Source organism: Myotis yumanensis, unplaced genomic scaffold (genome assembly GCF_028538775.1).
Source record: "Myotis yumanensis isolate MYYU_CA2020_CCGP unplaced genomic scaffold, mMyoYum1.0.hap1 SCAF_1, whole genome shotgun sequence".
NCBI lineage: Eukaryota > Metazoa > Chordata > Mammalia > Chiroptera > Vespertilionidae > Myotis > Myotis yumanensis.
In genome coordinates, this window is record NW_027223752.1 from 147,585,453 (window position 1) to 147,609,334 (window position 23,882).

A 23,882-nucleotide genomic window follows, 5' to 3' on the forward strand; every position below is an offset into this window, starting at 1 on the left:
TCTTAATTCCTGAGTATCTCTGTGAGTCAGGTGATATTTTTGGGTAATTTATTTTTACCTCAGTTCTAGAGATGAAGAACAGAAGTTCTGAGAGATGAGTTAATATCTCAACATCTGTTGGCTACCAAATGAAGAACTGGAACACATTTGTGGGACTTTCAAGTCCAAGTCATCACCATTTTCCCTCATTAAATTCCCCAAGAATCAATGACAGTGATTCCTTCTCCTTCCCCCCTGTCACTTCTTGTCAATTTAAATGCCAACTTTCATGTTTATTTTAAATAGAGGTTGCATATGTGCAAAAGTTCAGTAGGAAGAAAGGATAGTGTGATTTACCTTAGATCTTACAACTCAAAAATAAAAATAAAATAAAAAAGTCGTGACCTAGAGGGTACTATGCTAAGTAAGATAAGTCAGATGAGAAAAACCCTATACTGTATGATTACACTTACATGTGGAATCTCAAAAAGCAAAACAAATGACAAACAAAGCAAAATAGACTCATAGATACAGAGAACAAACTGTTGGTTACCAAAGAGGAGGGAGGATGGGGCAAAATGGGTGAAGGGGAATAAGAGGTGCAAACTTCCAGTTATAAACAAAATAAGTCACAAGAATGTAATGTATAACAGAGGGAATACAGTTAACAATATCATAATCACTTTGTATGGTTATTAGACTTATCATGGTGATCACATGATAAGGTATATAAATGTCAAATCACTATGTTGTACACCCAAAATTAATATAATACTGTATGTCAACTATACTTTAATTTAAAAAATAATCCTGGGTCTTAGCCTTTACTGCCACGACCCCTGCCCTTCTTAGCTGAGGCCTGTATTCTGGGTCTAGGCATAGCTTTAGCCAGATGCTGCCAGAAAGGTCTACTCTTACAAAATGTGCAGAAATTGCTCTTATATAGTAGAATCTCTCTCCACAGAAATGAACTCCAGGGAGCAAATAAATTGGCAAAAAAGAGATTTTCATTAAGATGATTCTAGATTTGGTGTAAGCTGAAATAGTAACTTTGTCAGAAGATTCTACAAAAATACCCATGATAAAAAAATTGTATTTTTAAAATTCATTAATATTCCTTTTTAACTGGCTTATATAAGGACACAGTGAAGATTTTTATGCACCTTTGCAGCTGTTCTTCTTTTTGGTTTCATTAGAGATGTCTCAAAACATTGTGATTCATCTATTCCTGCAGCGCTACCAATCTTCTACTGTTCCATTAGAGAACTTCAACTGAAGAACTCCAGCATGTCAGGTGGAGGACAACTCTAGAAATTCTTATGGAATAGTTGCTTTTTGTTGGTGTCAGTTGTATTATATAGTTTATACATAGAAGTTGATGAGGATATGTCATCATCATCATCATCATCATACGAGTCATACAGGATAATTACCATATTCCTGGCATTATCTTTAGACTTCTTCAAGATAAATATTATCTCCATTTTAGAAATGAGGTAACGGAGGCTCAGGGCAGTTAATCAGCTAGTCTGAGTTCACCTTGTTAGTAAGGAACAGTCAGGATTTGAATCAAAGCCTGTGCTATGCAAGGAGGAATATGTTTGTGAGGCACTCTGTCACTTAGGTGCCGTTAGCTAAACAGAAATGACACCTGACCTGCCTTGGACCCCAGGAGTTCCCAGTTCAATGAGAAGAGAAAGTCACACACAGAAAGAGTTCCAGTGTGAAGCCAGTTGTGTGAGGTTCATTTTGTCCTGGTTTTCTCAGTATAGGTTTATAATCTGTACAGCAGATCTGTACAAGTATAAAGAGGTATTTTTATTGAGGATTTGCCAGCTTTCAACCCTTCCCTAGTAAGGAGCTTTGTCTATTTCGTTCACAGCTGCATCTCCGATGCCTAGATCACACATACCACTTGGCAAAATAAATGTCAATGAACACTGACTGCGTGAAGCTATATTTCAGTGGGAATGGAAGGATATACTAGCTAGTGTTGACACAGGAGAGATGGAAAAAGCCTGGATTGGATGGAATTGGCCTGTTTCACCCTTTTGTCTCAGGCAGCCTTGAGTGAGTTTTATTGGGCTGAAACAGATAAAACCCTGTTACCAATATCTGGCTGTCCTAGGTGAGTGGGTCTTTAATATACACAACCTTTTATCTGCTGGGGCCTCTCTGCCTCCTGAAGGTGGGTTGCCTGGGAAGCCTGCAAAGCCAATTTGTCTACATGGAGAAGCCAAAGCCTAGGATTCTGTTGCGTTTAATCCAAAGTGTTACCAAGAAGAGAACCTAAGGTGACTCAGAGTCTATGGTGTACCCCAGCCGGTGCAGCTCAGTGGTTGAACATTGACCTATGAACCAGGAGGGCATGGTTCAATTCCTGGTCAGGGCACATGCCGGGGTTATGAGCTCAGTTCCCAGTGTGGGGCGTGCAGGAGGCAGTTGATCAATGATTCTGTCATCATTGATGTGTCTGTCTCTCTCTTCCTCTCCCTTCCTCTCTGAAATCAATAAAAAATATATATTTTTAAAATGTATGGTGCAGCCCGGCCAGTGTGGGTCAGCAGTTAAGTGCTGAGGAACCAAGAGGTCACCAGTTCAATTCACTGTCAGGGCACATGCACGGGTTTTGGGCTCAATCCCCAGTGTGGGGAGTGGGGGAAGGCATGCAAGAGGAGCCAATCCATGATATTTCTCTCTTATAGATGTTTCTATCTCTATATCCCTCTCCCTTCCTCTCTCTCTAAAAAAATCAATAAAAATATTAAAAGGATATGGTGTATACAGACTGGGTGCCAGTCTCCTGGGTAATTTGGGCTGGAAAAAGCTCCAGGTGAGGAATGCTGGTCTCCATTCTCAACACACACTCCATCAGGAGTCCAGTATACCCCAACCAGAAATTGATCGAGGCTGTCCAATTTCTAAAAATAGATCATCAGCAGAAACACAGTGCTCATCCTCAACAAGTAAAGTCGAGTAATGAGAAAAATAACATTTGAAAGAACTGAATGAATTGAAAACCCCATTGCCCTCCTTCCCTTGTACTCACCACATCAAAAATATGATGCCATTTTCTCAGAAGGAATTTTTCCAAATTTTGTGACAAATTTTTTTCCAAATTTTCAAACAGCTTGACTGGTGGTCGAACTCAAACTGATGGAAGGTAGTTGGCAGAGAAGACAGCATTACAAAGGATGCAGTACAATGATGCCAAACTTTCATGTTTCTTTCAATGAGACAAGAAAGTCTCTCATGTCCCCTGATAGGCTGGCTGCTTAGATGCAAAATCTTTGAGCTCAAGAATATCAGTATTACCTGGGGAGCCACCCAGCCACCTGCTGTCTTCATGCTACATGACAACCAAGCACCATGGGAAGCTCACAGATGCCAGATTGTGCAACAAGGCCCTGAGTCTGAGATCAGCTCTTGTTTGCAGATGTGTGGTGGACAGCTGCCAGACACATTCAGGTGAGGAAAATCAACCTTATTCCTGGGTCAACACCAAGAGCCATGTCAGGCTTCCTCAGCCTGCTCCTCTCCTGCAGCCGCCTTCCCTGTTGGGGGTAGGGATTCTGTCCCTTTTTGCTTTCTCCATACCTGAGCTCTGGATGCAGAAGGAAGAAGGCAGCAGCGAGCAACACTAAATCCTCCCAGGAATTAGCATTCTGTTCCCCCTTCTGTTCCTCACTGTCAGGCCAAGTCTCATGCTCCCTCCCACATTTCCAATGTCACAGAGGAAAGGAAAAAGCTTTGGTGATCTGCAAGCTTTGGGTGAACTTTCCTTCGGGTTAGGAGGACCTGAGCAGCTAGGTCCTTTTCCAAGTCCTGGCTTTGGATTAAATGAGTCTCAGACAAAATGGTAATATCAACAAGTATCTCTTCAGATTCTCCAACAACTCTTTATTCTCTCTCCTACCTGCAGCCTTCCCTTCACCTGTCATCCAGGTAGCCAGTGACTTCTGACTGCAATAACCTGTCTGCATACTCTTGCCACCCTCCCTTCTTATCTCTGCAGGATGAGAAAGTTAGTATAAGGTGTGGTTAGATGAATTCACACCCCTGGATTATAAACCAGCTGTTCACTGCTATGGTCCCAATATTTAGAATAGTGCCTGTCACATGGTAACCACTCCATAAGTATTTGCTGAGTAAAAGACTGCAAATGTGCAAAATACCAAGAGTTCTGTCAACTCTCTAGGGCAGTGGCTCCCAACATGGGGCCTGTGGTTCCCACAGGGGGGCAATTTGATTATGAAGGGGGTCAATTCGAGAATGAGTTATTAACAGTGAATTTTTTTGCATTTCTTAAGATTCTAGGGGCCTCATATACAGTATATAAATACATATTGTGACATATTTATGCATTTCAACTCTCTATTATATGTTTTGAAACTTTATTTGCTATTTTTTCATAACACTTCATATAATAATTTTTTTTTTTAAAACAATTCCTTAGTGATTTCTTCCTCAGTACTTCAACTTGTCCTTTCGTTCTTTTATTTTTCTCTTTCATGGATGCCATGTTCTTTGGAAGCTTGTCTAGACATAATGGCCTTTTAGGCTTCTTTCATGTGAATAGGAGTTCACTTTTTGAATAATAAGTATTATATGTCATGGGGGGGTGGGGGGGGTGGGGAGGCATCAGGATTTTAGAGATGCTTAGGTGGGGCATGGCCAAAAAAAGGTTGGGAACCACTGCTCTAGGGGATATTTGCACAGAGGAATAACAATAACTACCACCCTTAACTGCTGTTTGTAAGTCATTTTTACATGCTCAAAGGACAGAATCTCTGCATTTCCAACAGCTCAGTGGTCTCATGTTTGATGTGTTCTTGGACCCAAAGAACCTCACAAATGATGCCATTTTGAGAAATTCCTTCGCTGCTTACAAATGAGCCTATTCCTGCAAATCTAATCACTCTCCTCTTGAGCAAATGGGCCTTTTTGCTCTTTCCTCACATTCCCACAGAGGTCCTTTCATGAAGGGACAGAAAAAGTAACTAAGCCTGTTGTGTTTTTTTTAATAGACTGCTCTGGAATGTTCACACAGCCACTCCCTGTCTGGAAAGTCTTGAGCCAGCCTGTTGCAGTTTTTTTCCTTCTATTTTTCCTCTTGGTGTGTCCCTTCTGAGTGTGTTGTCCTGTTTCCTGAGGCAGGAACCTGTCTGCAAGCAAGGTCGGGCAGTGATGGCACCTCTGGAACTGGCTTTCTGGTAGCTGGTGACCCAGCGGGCCTGGCCTCATCCATTACTAATTTGTTGACACTTGTGCACGAAGGAATATGTTAGTGACTCACCTTCATCAGACCACTCTCTGGCCTGGACAGAGAAGACAGGCAGTTCCTCACATCGCGGCAGAAGAGAGCCCAGCACCTTGACTGCAGGAAAATGACACGAAACAAGGAGCCGGGACAGGAAGCATCCTCTCTCTCCATCCCCCCACCATCCCACCACCTGCACCCTGCACCCTACCCCAGTCTGCCCAATAGCCCACCTCCTGACAGGCCCTCTCTTCCTGAAGCCAGCGCCCCTCTCCCTCCTCACCACATGCTCCGACCACATGGGAGATGTGTCTTTCTCTGTATGTAACTTGCTTTCCGCTCCTCTGTGCTTTCGTATGTCATTGCCTCTGCCTCGAATGCTCTTCCTCCAAGACTATTTTGGTTTTGTCTTACTTAGTTTCAAAGCCCAATTCAAATGTTTTCTCTCCTTTGAAACTTTCCCAGCTCCCCTTTGTGACTGGGAAGCCCTTTGTGCGAATCCACACTCTGTAAGGCAATTGTCATATTGTGTCACAGTTGCTTTTGTGTATCTCAGTTTCCAGTGGACTTGGACTACTTGTTCATCTTTGGATCTACTTTCCCTAACCAGGGGCTAACGTATAACAGACGCTCACTGAGGGTCCATGAGCCAATTGTGGAAGGAAGCAGAATACTATGCAAGGGACACATGGCCCCAGCTCAATAGGTGGATGTATGCACACAGATGATTTGAGTCCAAAGTCTGTAATTTGGAAGGTTTCCATCCTCAGAGGTCTTCCAAATCCATTCACTCTTCCAAGCACAGTTGTTGTCTGGAGAGTACGCTATTAGCAGGGCAGCAGATTTCCTCAGCTGCCATGCCTGCACCGTGTCAATAAGAATGTATAAAGTATCTACTCAGTGCTCAGTTTTACAACAAATGGAGATTCCCAAAAGGTAGAAGATGTCATCTCTACTCCTATGGACCATAAAGCCTAATCCCAAAGGCAGCATGGCTGAGAGACATATAAATCCACAGTGCGATTGCTTGGGAGGATCATTAAAATTCTTCAGATAAAAAATTCCCTGTTCTAATTTCTCTGGATCTTTCTATATAAAGTTACTCATGTTAGAAACAGCTTGACTGAAAATCAGTGCTTGCAGTTAAGAGCACCTGTTCTTGAATTTCAGATTGAGGTGTTGATTCCTGGGGCAAGGTGGAATCACGTGATGGAAACTGGTTTTGGCAGCGTGGGAAGGATGAAACAGAGGCACAGAATGGTTAAGAGATTCTTGGAATAGTTGAGGCAAGAGGTCATAGCAATCAGACAGGACTGCTGCAGCAAGAATAAAATAGAAGGGGAGCGGGGGGAGGGGAGGGCGGGGGGCGGGGAGAGACAGTTTGGCTGTTGTCAACCTCTCCTAAAGCTACTAACAACTCTTGCAGAAGGAGGGAAGACTAGAATTGTGCCAGGATAAAGAGAGGGTATCCAAAGAGATGGAACCCCAAGCAAAATGGGGATTGTCTATCACTGAAGCTGCTGTTGTATTTGAATGTAGGGTATAATGTACTCACATTGTGTTTAGACTCTCCCTGGCAAAATTTAATTTGTTGAATGTTAAATTGCTTATGTTTCATGGCATTGGTGATTATCTCAAGGCATCCAAAGAAACCAAGAGCCCCAATCTGATCTTGAGTAATCCTCCCAGGCCTGAATCTAACAACAACGATGAGTGTATTTCTAAATAGAAACTTATAATATTTTTAATATTATTGCTTTTTAAATAATAGCCATAACGTTCATTGCAGAAAACATAGACAATTCTGCAAAGATGGGTATAAATACATATACCAAAATTGCCTCTAAACTCACAACCCAGAAGTAATTACTAACATTTTATTGTCTCATTTAGTGTTGTCTAATGTTTTATATATCTGCATTTTTTTCCCCCAAATAAGAATCTTTTAACCCTCTCTCTTTGCAGGGGGTTGGGAGTATGTGTGGGAGGAGGTGAGGAGGAAACCACAGGAAGACTGAACTTCTACTTCTAAAAGTAGACCTCTAGACCTCAAATAACCCTACTACTCATCTCTGTCTTCTTAGTCCTGGAGGAAATTAGATCCCTATGCCTGCTGCCTGCTTCTTGATCTTCCCCACCCCTGGGTCCCATCGCTCAGTCCCTAATCTGCAGGTTACAGGAGTGTTGGGAATGATTAGACTTGATGGGAAGAGGCTACTGAACTCGATATGTTAGAATTGATCTTGTGTCAAGACCTAACCTTTGGCCCACCTGTGGGGAGATGAATGCTCTGTGGCTCCTGGAGTTTTTCCAGCCTCTCCTTCCCTGGGATGACAAAGGTACCTTAAAAATGGAAGTTATAGACTCATAAGAGTTGAAAGGTCCATGTGTAGGGCACTGTGCTGTTAAAAAAACCTTCAAGGCTGAAGGGCTTTCTAAAAGACAGGGTTATTGAGCCATGTGCTCAATCTAAACCAGCAGCAGCAGGCTAGATGGAGAAGACAACACGTCGGCTGTCCTGTGTTAACCGCTCTTCTATACATTAAGCAGGGAGAAGAGAGATATAAGCTGTTTTGAAAGAATTTTCACTGGCTATAGATAGAGGGGGTGGGGGGAATGAAGTGGGTTCTGGGATAGTGCATAGTCTGTAGGGAGGAAGAGCTGTTTTTTGGATTAGTTGTGGTCAGTAGTCTGGAAAGTTCATGGGGAAGCAGATGTGGTGGTGCCTGGTGGTCTTTTCAGCTACTCTCTCTAGATAATTGTGGAAATAGCCACCTGGGAGTTAATTCAAAGTTCCAACATACACTCAGGGAAGTTATCAGCGTTTTTTTGTTAACTGATTTTGTCCTTTCCCCAAGAAGAGCCCGGGGAATATGCAATCTGCCTGAAGGCCAGCCAGGTGGAAACATGATGCGATCAGGCCTTTGTTTCAGGTATGCTCTCACCTCTCAGATGTGTCAGCCTGTCTGTGCCGTGACTTCTCCACGTCAGCAACACCCAGCTATGGAAAAGGCATGAGGGATAATGGGCCTGTTTGTAGCTTCAGAGTGTGTCACGAGGGTTTCCAGACAAAGGGGAACAGAGGCTCACACATTCCTCACTCATCATCTGCACACCCGTCCAGGAAAAGGAAATGACTGGGGCCACATCACTCAGAGCGCGTCTCCACTTGTCCTTGTGACGATGACCTCAAACATACACAAAGGGACACTTTTCTCTCTTGTTTTCAGTAGCAAGCCCTTTCTAGGAGTTACATGTTATCTGTATCGATTTACTTTAAACTATTTTGGTATCACATACATCCAGAGAGTAGTGAGGAGGCATTTGAAGAGCCCTAATCATACATGGACATTCTGAAGGTGGTTAGTTAGCATTTGAAATACACTAATTAGGGATCAACACTTCAGAGGGGTTTACATACCGCTTCAAAGACTATTCCTGAAATCTCCACCACAAAAGGTGTGTTCATTAGCATAAGGGATGTTAGATTTTCATTGGTGATAATTCAAGTCATGCAACTCGGCAACACCAGGTTTCAAATAAAATAAAAAATAAACTAAAGCCTGCATGATTACACTCAAGTTTTTCCTGCCCTGTGTAGGATCCTTCGAGAGTTTTCATAGCTATGGAGTTAAATCCAAAATTTGGCAATTCTGCATTGCTTGGCTGTGGTTACTTATGTAACATCAGCAACTTCCACTTCCGCTCATCTGGTTTTGCTTCCGGTACACAGTCCCACCGGCATGGCTCAAGCAGGTCTGGCTATTTCCCTTCCTAAGACCTTATATACTATTTTCTTGGCTGGAAACTTTCTTAGGTAGAGCTCTGCTACTCGGTGTGTGACCTTGTGTCAGGCATTTATTTCCAAGTCTCCAATTTCTCATCTAAAATGAGGGAAAAATCATGCTCTACTAAATTACTAAGGATTAATAAGATTATATCTGTAAGAAATGTAGATCAGTGCCTGGCACATGGCAAATGTAATCACTGTTTTTATTGTTAGTCCAACCTGCTAACTCCAACTTGATCATCAAAACTCAGCTTAAGTGTCTTCTTTTCCAGTGGGATCCTCTGGTCACATCCTAACCTGAAACCAAGATAACATTTCCCTGTTCTAGGCTCTCCCAAAGTCTGGCCAACCTTTACGGAAGTACATACTCTATACTAAATATCTTCTGTGTTTATCTCCACCTATAAGTCATTAGCTCCTTGAGGGCAGAAACTATGCCCCCTCCCCTCTTCTTATGTCCCCAGTGCCTAGTATATACTAGATACTCAATAAATGTTTAATAAATGAATGAACAAATGCAAGAACTAATTAGGGATGTGTGGCTCCATGAAGATACATCTGGAAGGGGTCTTTGAGAATCCAAGAGGCAAATGATAGTCATGTAGAAGAGAAGTTTGTAGAAGAGAAGATAGGATTCAGCTCAATATAGGGAAGCACTAATGTGCCTGTTCAAAAATAGAATGAGTTGCTCAATGGTATTGCTTTCTCCGACGTTATTTCAGCAGAGGTTAGCAACATGGTGAATTAGATTTACCCACGGGATAAGAGATTTGCCTATAAGATGCCATCTAACATTCTGTGACATTCCATGCCAATTCCATAGAAGTAAAGCTTTGTGAAACATTCTCAGATGAATAGTTAGTCATTATGGCATGTTGTTTCTGTATCTTAATGTCTTTAACTCTTCTCCTAAGAACATTTTTTAGTTTTCAGATAATCTGTATCTATTTTTGATCGATTATAGTATGTATACATGCATTTATCTTTTTAAAAATTGGTAATGAAAATAAACTTTATTACATCAAGCAATAAATGCAAACAGTGTTAGTCACTTTTTTTTCCCCAGATGTCTGGATCAACTTACAGGAAAGGCAGAATTGAAATCTACATACAGTCTTGGGGGAAATTTTCAGGGGTCCTTGTTAGGTGAGGTTTGATAAGTTGCTCTTTCTTCTGTAGTATTTATAATGTTTACATTACATTTCAAAACACTAGCAGTCATGTAAATGCTTAAGCAAAAACCATTAAGCAGAATTATACTGTATGGCAAATGGCTACTAGTAAAGCAAGCTGCAGTCAGTATGCACTAAAAACAAAACCCTTAAAGTTGTATTATTTTATAAAGATAAAGAACAATTCGAGTCATATCAATTTATTCAAAAGAGAAACACTGGTATGTTGGGGGCAAACTACAGTTTGCTGTAAGATAGGTAACTCTGTTGTTCATCTTTTCAATCAATGCTTTTAAAAAAACACCTACCTAACTAATATGTAAACCCTACTCAATTGCAAAATCTCTTCTCCATCTTAGTGACTGTAGGTTCATAACCTAATGAACCAGGGAGGAGGAAGGGGAGAGAAACCAACCTGTTTCCATTTTGAAAACAAGTTTCATCTAAACAGGGGAGATGAACTGGAACTTCATGGAAGAGATGGAAAGCCTTCTAGGCTGAGAGGCAGCTGGGATCTGGCGTTCTGTTCTCCTCTAGCGTGGATGGTGCTTCTTGCTGCAGTGAACGTGGGTAGGATCTCTTTCCTCAAGTCTTCCAGGATGGCCAGCAGCTTGGCATATTTTCTCTAGGACAGCTGGCTGTTCCCAGTGTGTAGCCTAGAGATGGTGGTCAGTAGGCACTCAGCAGCTGGTGATACTGTGAGGATGTTGCAATATGGGTGGAAGGCAGGTGGACGCTCCCAGCGGTGCAGAAGGAGGTGGCAGGCAGATGCGCTGTCAAGTTCAGTTTGTAAGACAACCCCTAGTGGCCAGGTACACAGGTGCAACAGCAGCGGCGATGGGGCCAGGCAGAGGCAAGGCTACCCCTCTCCCATCCCCCAACCCCCACACACCCGGAGTCCCCAGCATCTGCAAAGCTACCACACATTTTTTGTTGTTGACCATTTGGGCGAACCAGCAAATATGGCTCTGTACTTACCTTATATGTAGCTAACATTGGACAATCTACACTAATAAAAGAGAAACATGCAAATTAACCATCACTCCATCACTCCGCTACACTCCGCTACACCCACCAGCCAATCAGGAGCGAGTATGCAAATTAACCCAACAAAGATGGTGGCAGCCACAGAGTTGGAGCAAGCAGGAGGCTTGGGTTGCCCTTGGCGATGGAGGAAGCCAAGCTTCCTGCCTGCCCTGGCCAGCCTGGGCTATGCTCAAAGCTACAAAGTTTCAATTATAGAAGATAAATAAATCCCAGATACCTGCTTCCAAAAAAAAAAAAAAAAATAGAAAAAAAGGAGAGGCTGGGAGCTTGGGTTGCCAGGGGGCGTGGCCAGCCTGAAAATGGCCATCAGCCCCTCACCCAGGCTGGCCACATCCCCATGGGGTGAGGGTCCCTGCTGGGGGGCTTGGCCAGTCTGAAAACAGCCCTCAGCCCCTCACCCAGGCTGGCCAGGCACCCCAGTGGGATCCCCACCCTGATCCAGGACACCCTTCAGGGCAAACCAGCTGGCCCCCACCTATGCACCAGGCCTCTATCCTATATAATAAAAGGGTAATATGCAAACTGACCCTAACAGCAGAACGACTGGGAATGACTGGTCACTATGACACACACTGACCACCAGGGGGCAGATGCTCAATGCAGGAGCTGCCCCCTGGTGGTCAGTGCACTCCCACAGGGGGAGCTCTGCTCAGCCACAAGCCAGGCTGATGACTGCCAGCACAGTGGTGGTGGTGGGAGCCTCTCCCGACTCCTCAGCAGTGCTAAGGATGTCCAACTGCAGCTTAGGCCTGCTCCCTGCTGGCAAGTGGACATCCCCCGAGGGCTCCCGGGCTGCCAGAGGGATGTCTGACTGCCAGCTTAGGCCCGATCCCCTGGGGAGCAGGCCTAAGCCAGCAGGTGGACATCCCCCGAGGGGTCACAGACTGCAAGAGGGCACAGGGCAGGCTGAAGGCCCCTTCCCCCGCCCAAGACTGCACAAATTTTTGTGCACTGGGCCTCTAGTTTTATTGATAAAATGATATATTCTGTGAGACTTTTGCTTGGCTGTTGGGAAAAAATTACAAATGATTTTAAATTGCTTATATTGAATAGTTCGAATTTGGGTCCATTTACTGAAAACACAGGGATGGCTTAGGAGGCCATTTGGGCTTTAAAACCAGAAAGACCTTTAACAAAAAATGGCTTTAAAATAAAAATCAGGTAAATTTTGAGCTGAACTAAACCTCTAAATTCACACAGTGTCACTGAATGCTAAAAACAAACAAACAAACAAACAACAAAAAAACAACAAAAAACATTAAAAACTTCAGAGAATAGTCAAACCCAAAATAAATCCAGAGCCCAAACTACTTTTTCCAATTTGCAGTAACCAATCAATCATTGAATACTCAGTCATAGCTTGTGTACAAACTTCATGTAACCAGGAAATTCCCATGTTGCCTCTGGGCAAGTCTTTCAACTCAGGGAGGAACACAGAAGGGAGCTTTGCACTAAGCAGAGATTTTGTGAATAGATTTAAAAAAATCTAATCTCCTCATCAAGAATGATCCTGTCATTTTTATTAGTTGGCAACACTGGATTAAACATTTAGCAATTTTTTTCTGATTCTACTTTGGAAAAGCAGAGAAACTCATATTGCCTTAGGAAAGAACTACATCATTCTAAGTATTTATATCCTATCAGCATTTTTTCTTCATTACTTCATGGTTTTTCTCTGCATCAATTGGGCAAGTATCTAAGATAGGATGAAAACTATGCCTTAGGATTAAGAAGAGTCTTTTCAGCACCAAGTAGAATGAAGACAAAAATAAGCAGCTGAAATATGACCCTTTCAGTAAAATAGGTTTGACTAGGCTTGAGAATTACCCAGTTTAGCTCCCTGCTTTGGTCAGATGAACAGAACGTTGGCTGTATCTTGACTCCACTTACGGACCTGTAGATAAGGTTTACTAAGAAGTCTCCTTGGCTTTAACAACATATAAGTCTGCTATTGTTCTTTGTGATGAATGTGATAACTGGTTACACCTTGTAGATCACATTAGGAAGACTGAAATTCTTGGCAAACCTATAAGTAACTAAGAGGCTTTGTAGCCAGGCAAAATAAGCCATATAGGGTTTCTGCAGGTATTTCATTATTTGAAAATATGTACCATATGGTGCTTAGGACAGACTCACGATAAACTCTGCTAAGTTCTTTAAGAAATATCACGTTGGCCTGGCCAGTGTGCCACAGTGGTTGAGGGTCAACCATGAACCAGGAAGTTGAGGTTTGATTCTAAGTCAGGGCACATACCTGGGTTTTGGGCTTGATCCCCAGTAGGGAGCGTGCAGGAGGTTCTCTCTCATCATTGATGTTTGTATCTCTCTTCCTCTCTCTGAAATCAATAAAAACGTATTTTTAAAAACATATCATGTACATGAGTGTCTCCTTATTTGCTTTCCACAGTTTCAGTTACCCTCAGTCAACCAAGGACTGAAAATATTAAATGGAACATTTTAGAAATAACAAGTCATAAGTTTTAAATTGCAAGCCATTCTGAGCAGCAGGATGAAATCTCGCTTCTTCACCGTGTAGCCCCACCTCCACCAGATGTAAATCATCCCTTTGTCCAGTGTATCCACATTGCAGACACTCCCCAACCATTAGTCACTGAGTAGCCCCTTGGTTATCAGATATAGTGTCTGGTATTATAGTGCCTGTGTTCAAGTCACCCTTATTTTATTTAATAATGACCTCAAAGCACAAGAGTAGTGATGCTGGCTGGCAAATTGATAGGCCAAAGAGAAGCCCTAAAATGCTTCCTTTATGTGAAAAGGTAAAAGTTCTTAATAATGAAAGAAAAAAATTGTAGGTTGAAGTTGCTAAACTCTGTAGTAGGAACACATCTATCTGAGAAACTGCTTAATTTATCAATTAAACTTTATTTTAAATATACATGTATGTATAGGAAAAACACATAGTATTTAAAAAGTTGGTACTATCTACAGTTTCAGGCATCCACGGAGGGTCTTGGAATATATCCTTCATAGGTAAGGAGGGTGGGAATACGGTATAAGGTTGATAAAATAATAACATTCTCAATCTCATTATACTGAGATTCCATTTTCCTTTTCTAATACGCCATGTCAAAAATAGAGTGAATAAAATGACATCAAACATCCCAACATCTAGATAATGTAATTAATCTTATAAGGATGCCTCACTCACAACTATGTGTATACTTTTTTAATGGAATAATTTCAAGCAATTTTAAGTGAATATCAGGCTCACAATATTTTTTAACCAGAGAAGTAGCATGAACTATAGAAAGAAGCCACAACTGTATTTTATCAATTCTTGCTTTTTTAGCATTGTATAGACTTAGAAATTCATTTGTTGTCTAAAAGTTTCCTTATTTATAAAATTAGTAGTAGGAGAAGAATACCAATAGTCAAAGTCTGGCTGAAAATTTACCTTAAGATCTGATATAATTCTATATGAGGAATAATGTATGTCTTTGAATTTAAAAAGTTACCTGAGGGTAATGCTTCAGATGTTAGAATTTTCTTAGATTAAGCAATCCTGTGAGAAAGTTAAGTATCCAATTACCTGTCACCTCTCCTAAATACCGAAATCAAAATAGCCTTGGCATTTAAGAAGATATTCTACATAGCAAAACATTTTGGGAAAAAAGCATATCAGTGTATCTTTAAGCAGAGACATATCCAAAATGTCTGCTGCTGGGCACCATCCCACAATGTATGAGTTACGTGCTCTGCTCATTCAGGACACTAGGATAGTGACCATACAAGCCATCTAGGTCTTCCCAGTTTATTTACTGTTCCTTGAAAATATCTTAAGTTGAATACTAAGTAAGGAACCTCACTCCACTACTTAGAAACACCTTACTCTGTAGTAATTCTTTGTGTCTTATTACCAATCTCCACTATGGCTATAGTAGTATCCTTTTTACATTTTTAAAATTGATATTAGAGAGAGAGGAGGAGGAGGAGAGAGAGAGACTTGTCGTTTCACTTATTCATGCATTCACTGGTTGCTTCTTATATGTGCCCTGACCTGACCGGGGATTGAACCCACAACTTTGTCATATCAGGATGATGCTCTAACCAACTGAACTAGTGGGCCAGGGCTTCCTCTTTACTTTTAACTGTTTCTTAGACATGCTTATTAGTGTCAAAATATTTAAAATAGACACCTCAGTAAATTCTTTTCACAGAATAATTTCACCCCTAAAACCAGAAACATTTTTCAAGCTAGGGAAGGTGCAAGCTAAAATGTCTCTGTAGCTGTAGAAAACCATAATGGCTTCTTAAGTCACCTATGTGGTTATATTCTTTAAACTAGAGGCTCGATGCACGAAATTTGTGCAAGGGTAGGCCTTCCTTTCCCTGGCTGCCAGCATGGCTTCCCTCACAGAGGGAGGCCCCGCCCACCTGCCGCAAGCCTGCTGGTCGGTGGCCTGGGCCTCTCTCTGCGGAGTGATCATGGAGCGATGTCTGGGCACATCGCACCCGCCTTGGCTGGCCTGGCACCAGTGGGTGTCATAGTGTGGTCCCAGATGGTTGTTATGCTGTTCGGCCATTTGATTGATTTGCATATTATGCTTTCATTATATAGGATAGGGTTGGGGGAAAGGAGGTTAGAATGGGAAATCTTTGAACATAGTTTGGCGACTTCCACTGATTCTGGGTACTCTGAGCATACCCATGAACATGACTGTTCTATATGAAACACAATACATATGAAGTTACCCATAGAATTGTAAGATTCAGTGCATCCTCTTATATTTTTTGTACCAAATATCTGAGTTCTCTTTCAGTCCTGCTGGGTAAGAAAACAAAAGGATTTGTTTGGGAAAACCACTATAGACTCTTGGGTACAAAATGGTGGCTGGGGTAGGGTTAAACTGTGTGTGTCTATGTAATTAGATTTTTAATAATCCTTTCTTTACTTACAGTGATACATTGATTACTTTAAGTGTGAGGTAATTTTTTTTCATTTTAATGAAAGAATTGGGGATATTTACTTTGAAGACAATGAAGATCTAAAGGATGGTGGGGAGGATGTAGGAGGGATTAGATGGCTGTTTTCAATGGGAAAGATCTGTCCCATTGCAGAGGGATTTGACTCTCCTTCAGAGATATAGGGATGTTAAGGGCAGAATAGGCTTTATCATAGTGAAGAATATTTAGTTAAAAATATGGAAGAAATTTCTACCAAGTCAAGCTGCCCGAAGTTGATTCAACTGAATGATGACTTTGCAAGGATCTTGTAAAGAGAATTTATGTATGTATCCGGGGGAGATGGCCTCTAAGATTTCCCACCATAATGTTGGAGGATTCTATTATTCTAAATCTAAAGAATACTTGCTCTGTTGAATTTTGTGTGAATGAATTTTCTTTTAGAACTTGAGCCAGATATTAAGTATGTGGCTATTAGAAGAGTGGCTTCTGGGAAGATTTACTTTTTCTCCTGCACATCTTAAAGCCTTGAGTGTGCTATTCAGTAACTAGGTACTCCAGACTAGAGGTGACCAAGCCAGAGATCCTCTAAATGACTCAAAGGAGACAAGATATATTTTTTGGTCCAGCGATGTCAATGACATTTATTATAGCAACGCATTCAAAAGGGAAAATTAACAATGAGGAAGAAATATCTGTGAACTCAAAATGTTATATTGTTTCATTCATCAATAGAACTCAGAAGTGGCAGAAGAGTACGTAATGATAATAAGAACTAAAGTTTATTCTAATAATCACTAATATTATTGTTGAAGTGTCTGTTATTTCAGAGTTTTGTCTCGTTCCATCTTTATAAAAATTTTATGAAATAAGTACAATTATTAACACTGTTTCATGAATACAGAGGTGTTAATTACTTCCCAAGTATGAATAACCAGTAAATGACATAGCTGGAATTTGAACCCAGATCTGTCTGTCTTCACTCCCACTGTCTTAACCACTGTGCTCAGAGGAGACTGGGCCTCCCAGACATCCTGGGTGACTGATTCCCAGGTGGCCCTGGATCAGGCTCTCTGTGGAGGATCGTTGACCAATGACCAAGAACTTGAAAATAGAGCACCAATCCCAGATCACACAATCTCCGAACTATTTAAAACCTTGGAAATAATGAATAGCATCTATGTATTAATAGTAATGTATAAGGAGGAAATGAAAATATTAGGAATTTATGATTATTTAAATTATATGGAAAAAATTGAGAGATCAATATTTCACATAGGCAAAGACATTCTGTTCATTGTATTTAGTAATGTTCTTTATTTTATCTGTGGACAAAATAAGAGACAAATTTGAGAGAGATTGTCTGGGTCCAAGATGCAGAATAAATTCCTGGACGAGAACACTGTAAAGTTTAGGAATAGATTACCAAGGAAAATTGGGACTTAAAAAACATTACTAACCTCTGTGAACTAATTTGTGCTTTGACTACAGGAATGGCTACATGATAGCCAAAAAAATTCAGTAGGGGGGAAAAAGCAGGTAAATTGTTTTTTACTATCATGTAATTCAAAAAATTTTTAAAAATTATTTTTACTTTTGAACTAGTTATTTGAAAACTAAGACCCATCTCACTTTTTCCTAATGACTGTGCTGTGACGTCAGTGGCACGTTGCAGAGCAATGCGTGTTCACATTTTAGTTTTTTTCACTGTTGTTAGCCAATTTCTGAGTTGGAAGACGAAGTAGAGGTTATTTGGGTTGTCTCCTGCGCCTCTTGCTGCTTTTGGATTATGGATCCCAGTTTTCAGACTAAAAGGTATGAATCTCTCCAGTCATGTGCTAAGCCCATGTGCGTTAGGGTCAGCAATGAGTCTGCCTCTTGCCAGCAACACAGACAAATCAACATTTAAACCTTTGGGAAGCCATTGAATATGTGATGTTCCCTTACTGATTTGATGATTCTTTTATTGCAGGATGGATGGGTAAAACACTAAGGAATACTTTCCAGCATGAAATATGGATGTCACCCAAGCCTTTGGAAAAGCTGACAGATCTTCCCCCTAGGAGTTGTTGGAACTTGTGAGCAAAGAAAGTGAGATGTGCAGAAGGTTCTACCACTAGTGGTAGCGGTTCAGAGCCTTTTCCTAATGTGCTCTCTGTTTCTTCAGCTGTAAAATCGGATCAATGCTAGGTGCTGGTATAGTTATGGGATTTCCCATTATGTGGCATTGTTTTACATTTCCAATCAAATACATATTGCTGGAGAATTGCCTTCCAAATTAATAATAATTAACTCCTAATTATGGCACCTTTACTGTATGCCAGGTACTGGACTAAGTTCTTTAAAATACAAAATCTCGTTTAATACTTACCCCCAAACTAAAGTAGTATTATTATCTCTAATAATAAATTTATTTATATCTATTATCTACACTACTAAAAGAGAAACATGGTAATTAGCGTACGACCACTACCCTTCCCATTGGCTAATCAGCATATCCTTATGCAAATTAACTGTCAGCCGAGATGGCGGCCGGCAGCCAGGCAGCTGGAAGCGAACATGAGGCTTGCTTGCTCCCGTGACTGCGGACTCCAAGTTCCCCGCCTGAGTTGCCGGCCTCTGAGCTGGCAGTTTGAAACATTCTAACAAATATAGGCCGGGATCTCAGAGCTGAAGTTATACATTGTTTCTATTATAGAACGCTCAGCAGCGGAAGCCTCAGAGCTAGAGCCAGAGCTAAAGCTGGCCCAGAATAAAAAAAAAAAAGAGAAAAAAAAGGAGTGGTTGGGAGCTTCAGTCAAAACCGCCAGCCTGAAAGCAGCCCTCAGCCCCTCACCCAGACTGGCCAGGCACCCCAGTGGGGACCCCCACCCTGAAGGGTGTGTGACCAGCTGCAAATAGCCATCATCCCCTCATCCAGGCTGGCCAGGCACCCCAGTGGGGACCCCCACCCTGATCCAGGACACCCTTCAGGGCAAACCAGCCGGCCCCCAGGCCTCTGTCCTATATAGTAAAAGGGTAATGTGCCTCCCAGCACCGGGATCAGCGGAGCCGCGAGGCCTCCTGGCACCGGATCAGCGTGACAGGGGGCAGCGCCCAACCCCCTGATCGCCCTGCAGCTCTGTGTGTGACAGGGGGCGGGGCCACAACCCCCCCTCCCCCACGGGCCCTGCTCTGTGTGTGACAGGGTAGAGCCATAACCTCCCCATCGGCCCTGCCCTGAGTGTGACAGTGGTGGCGCCCCAACCCCCTGATCCGCCCTGCTCTGTGTGTGAGAGGGGGTGGTGCCCTAACTCCCCTATCGGCCCTACTCTGTGCGTGATGGGGGAGCTCCCCAACCCCCTGATGGGCCCTGCTCTGTGCATGAGGGGGGGAGCTCCCCAACCCCCTGATGGGCCCTGCTCTGTGCGTGATGGGGGGGGGGCAGTGCCCCAACCCCCTGATTGGCCCTGCTCTGTGAGTGACAGGGGGCAGCGCCCCAACCCCCTGATTGGCCCTGCTCTGTGCATCACAGGGGGTGGTGCCTCAACCTCCCCATTGACCCTGCCTTGAGTGTGACAGGGGGCGGTGCCCCAACCCCCCAATCAGCCCTACCCTGAGCGTGACTGAGGGTGGCATCGCAACCTCCCGATCCGCCCTGCTCTATGCATGACAGGGGGCAGCGCCCCAACTCCCCAATCAACCCTGCTCTGAGCCCGACCAGGGGCTGCACCTAGGGATTGGGCCTGCCCTCTGCCACCCAGGAGCAGGCCTAAGCCAGCAGGTCGTTATCTCCCTAGGGGTCCCAGACTGCGAGAGGGCACAGGCCGGGCTGAGGGACCCCCCCCCTCCCACCCCCCCCCCCAGTGCACAAATTTTTGTGCACCGGGCCTCTAGTTAAGTTATAAACAAAAAACTGAGGTTTAGAGAAAGTGAGTAACTTGCTCTATGTTAATAAAGCTTGGAAGAGCTAGTAGGCATCTGGCCCATATTTGTCTGATTCATTAACTTGGAATCTTACTATTGCTTTATCTTCTGCATTTCAAAAGAGAAAGAGAGAGAGGGAGAGGGGGAGGGAGAGAGAGAGAGAGAGAGAGAGAGAGAGAGAGAGAGAGAGAGAGAGACTTTCATTCTGGTGAGATGGGAATAAATTGTAGTGAATGGCCACAGTAGCTTCCTATCATGTCCAGTCACTGCTCCGCCCAGCCAAGGTCTTGCTCGGTGAAGCAGGTCCTGGCCGGATGCTGTACTTATAATACTTGCTTGGTATAGTAGGTGCCATTGGTGCCCCACCCAGATCATCTTTACCAGCCAGCATACCCACCTTGTAGCTGCTAACAACTCACAGCTGCCCCATTCTGGAGAATCTCCCCATTACCCTCCCCACCCTGGGATCCTCATGAGGCCTACTAATAGACCCTGGCAGATGACCGATGGGCACAGAGCAGCCCCTTCAGCTCAAGGTGGTGCAACTTGTGCTCCAGGGTGTCCCATGGGAACCATATGAAGCTGGGCTCCTGTTAAGACTGGATTCTTGCTTAGCTTCCCATCCCCAGACCTGTTCTTTCCCACAGCCCCCTGTCTGGAGAGCACAGCGATCATAAATCACTGGAGTAAGAATCCCCATTTTGGCTCTGCTAGAAAAACCTGAGCTAGTTCTGCATTTTTCAGTTTTTCTCTCATACTCTTTACTTCTTATTTAAGGAATTCTAAGCCTCCGAAGCCTTCATTTAAATAGAATTTCTTTATGGTCTTATTTATGTTGATTTTGTTGTTTGGAACTAATCCCAGTTTCTGCCTTTTCCATTGCCTTGGGGTCATCTTAGTTTGAAGGTGTGCTGCCAGGAATATTTGCAGTAATCTAGGAGTCTCTGGGAAGAGGTTATTCCTGCTGTCTGAGTATGGACATAGACATAGAAAATGGCTTAATACCACCTATTTGGGTCTCTGATTCTACCATATGTTTACAAAAGTATTGAGATCTCTTCTCAGAGAACCCATCATACAGTTCCTATTTAGTGTACTGTGGTTGCTAAAGCTCCAGTTCCCTGGGGTTGCCAGGCATATGAAGGATAGTTGTTTTTCCCCATCTCACGGTGTCTGAATTGTCTTTTTTCTTTCCCCGGGGAAAGCACCTTCTGGTGGCTCTCTCTTTACCTGGCTGCACACTGGCTCCTCAGTCAGCCTCCAAGGAGACTGATAATTGCACCGAGGCACTGTGGCGAGGCTGTTATGTGTTACCCTGAAGCAACAACACAGACAGCACTTCTTTGAGCTAAAGAAATTATAAATAAAATAAAAGTGCACTTTCCAAAGGGACCATTCTTATAATTTGAAAGAAAATTTTCTCTGAAAAAAAAAAAAATTCCTGCAGAATATTGGCTGTTGAGGGAAAGTATCTGTTTTGGGAAACTGCCAAACGGATTAGACATTTAGCTCCTAGCAGTTAATCATTGACAATTTCAAGTATACGCAGATAAACAAGATCCACCACAAAGAGATAAGAAAGTTGGAGAGCAACATAGGAACATTTACAAGTTCAAAGTCTAGAGATTAAACTACCTGGCCAAAATGACCAATTTTATGGTTTCCATTTCCTCCACAGTGTGGGCCGTGGCTTGAGGCAATGTGAGGACAACAGGGGAGAAGGCTTTCAGGATTCATCCTTGGATGGCACCAATCCTTACTAAACTGTCAGGCCTTCTGACATTTATGATAGAACTCTGTGTCTTCTACAACTTTCTCCATGTATTTTTTTTTACTCATTACTGATAATCTTTGAATACTTAATCTCATTAGCTTCACAGGTCTGTCCATTGATAAATATTTAATTATTTCCCCAATTTTCATAATCTTTCTTTTCCCATTCACCATATTTCAGAACCTGAGAACCCTTTCTCATTTCACACAGCCAGATGAGATCCACAGGACTGGTAAAGTAACTGGTATAATTGTTACTTAGACTTCTGTGATTCGATAGCAAAATCTTAGGTATCATATGCATGTTTTCAGATATCCCTAGTCAGCCATTCTAGTTTTCTCGCCTCTTCTCAGACCATTCTTCTTCCAGACATTTCTCTCTGGATTGCCCATACCCTACCCAAGGTCTTGAAAAGAAATGAGCTCAAAGAAGGACTTCTTACACCTGAAAGTGACACCTCTAAGCTTTCTTTCAAATCATAACATCTGTTTGAAATACCCCCTCATCCAGGTGCTATTTTCCTGCTAATATCACTTTACCAAGTAATGTTCCCTTTCTTCGTGCCAAATATATCCACTCCATGGTATATGTCTTTCTATGTATAAAGTACAGCTATTAATAGACATTTAAAAATGACCAGATGAATACTATGGAATACAGAGAACCATTTAGAGCTTATTAGACATTATTTGGAACATTCATAATCAATGTGCATTGAGCTAAGCAGAATAAAACTTTAAATGGCGATTAATTTTTCTGATTTCTCTGCCTCACAAAGCCATCGAGCTAATATCTCAAAGTCTGTATATTCATCTGTCTCTATTGAAAGGGCTTGTGTTCATTAGGCGATGTCTTTAATAATGTGGTCTTTTCTTTTTTTCTGATCCTGGAGAACAGTGATTGGCTGGGCCCAGTGCTGCCCTCCTACCAGGGAGGCAAGTGAAATGAGTCCTTAATATCCTAACACCACCTGTTTCTCAATCTTCCATTCACTCCCTCTCCCCTCTCCATGTTGGCTGGCATTCTCCTTGTTCTTGGTTAGCAGCTTAAATCTCCCTTTTGAGGATTACAAAAAGTAAGCTATAACTTTTCTCAGGAATGTAAAATAAATTCTTTGTGATTATAAAATTAGTAAGTATTCATATAAACAAGTGTTTTTTGAAAATACAAAAAATTAAGTCAGAAGCTATAAGTCCATTTGTAACTTTCTCTTTCAGAGATATGGGTCATAGCATTTTGGAGACTTGTTTTTTAAATTAAAAAGGTAAAGGTAATTTTGTATATCACATCCACAATGTGCTATATTTTACTTAGCACAAACTTGCAATCATTTCTCATGTCATTAAAGCTATGATTAAAGCATGATTTTAAAGGAGTCATCACATTGCATTCATGTGGTTTCATCATGATTTATTCTACTGTTCCCTTGTATGGAGCATCCAGGCTCTTTTTTATGTAATATTGTAAGTAATACCATAATATACCTTTTGCCCACATATCTGTGGTGTTTTAATAGGGGATCACGAAAGACCCAAAGAAATGTCTCTTTAACACTAAATTGCAGGAATTAGTTATAGGGAAGACTTATAATTTTTAAGGGAAAAGGGGATCTTGCTTGATTTGCTTGCTAACAAACTCAACTACCTTTGAATTTGGCCAAAGTCAGCAAGAGATGAAGCAACTGCCATTGACTTGTTACACATGCTGAGGTTATCACTGAGATCAGTTGAACGTGAGGTGACAGTTGACCAGTTGTCCACTAGTAAATAAAAATCACAGGTTCCTAGCTTCTTCTTCCCCACACATCACTCCAAAATGGATGTAAGGCTGGCCTTTCTGTGTGTGTTGATGTTGAGCGAGTGTTCCCTTTGTCTACTTTAGACATACATCATGTAGTCAATAACTGTGTGTTGAAGGAAGAGCTAAATCAGGAACTAAGTGTTCTGCAAAGAGAGACATTTTTGAGGCAGAAGTGACACCTTCATCCTCTCCCAGCCCATCCTTCTGTTTGTATTTCAGAGGACTGCAGGT

At 42.2% G+C, this 23,882-nt stretch overlaps 1 pseudogene; it reads right to left on the bottom strand.

The window, feature by feature from the left end:
• Nucleotides 1-8,708, bottom strand: part of LOC139019367 (polyadenylate-binding protein 4-like) — a 28,352-nt pseudogene extending 19,644 nt beyond the window's left edge.
• Between the last annotated feature and the right edge of the window lie 15,174 nt (nt 8,709-23,882).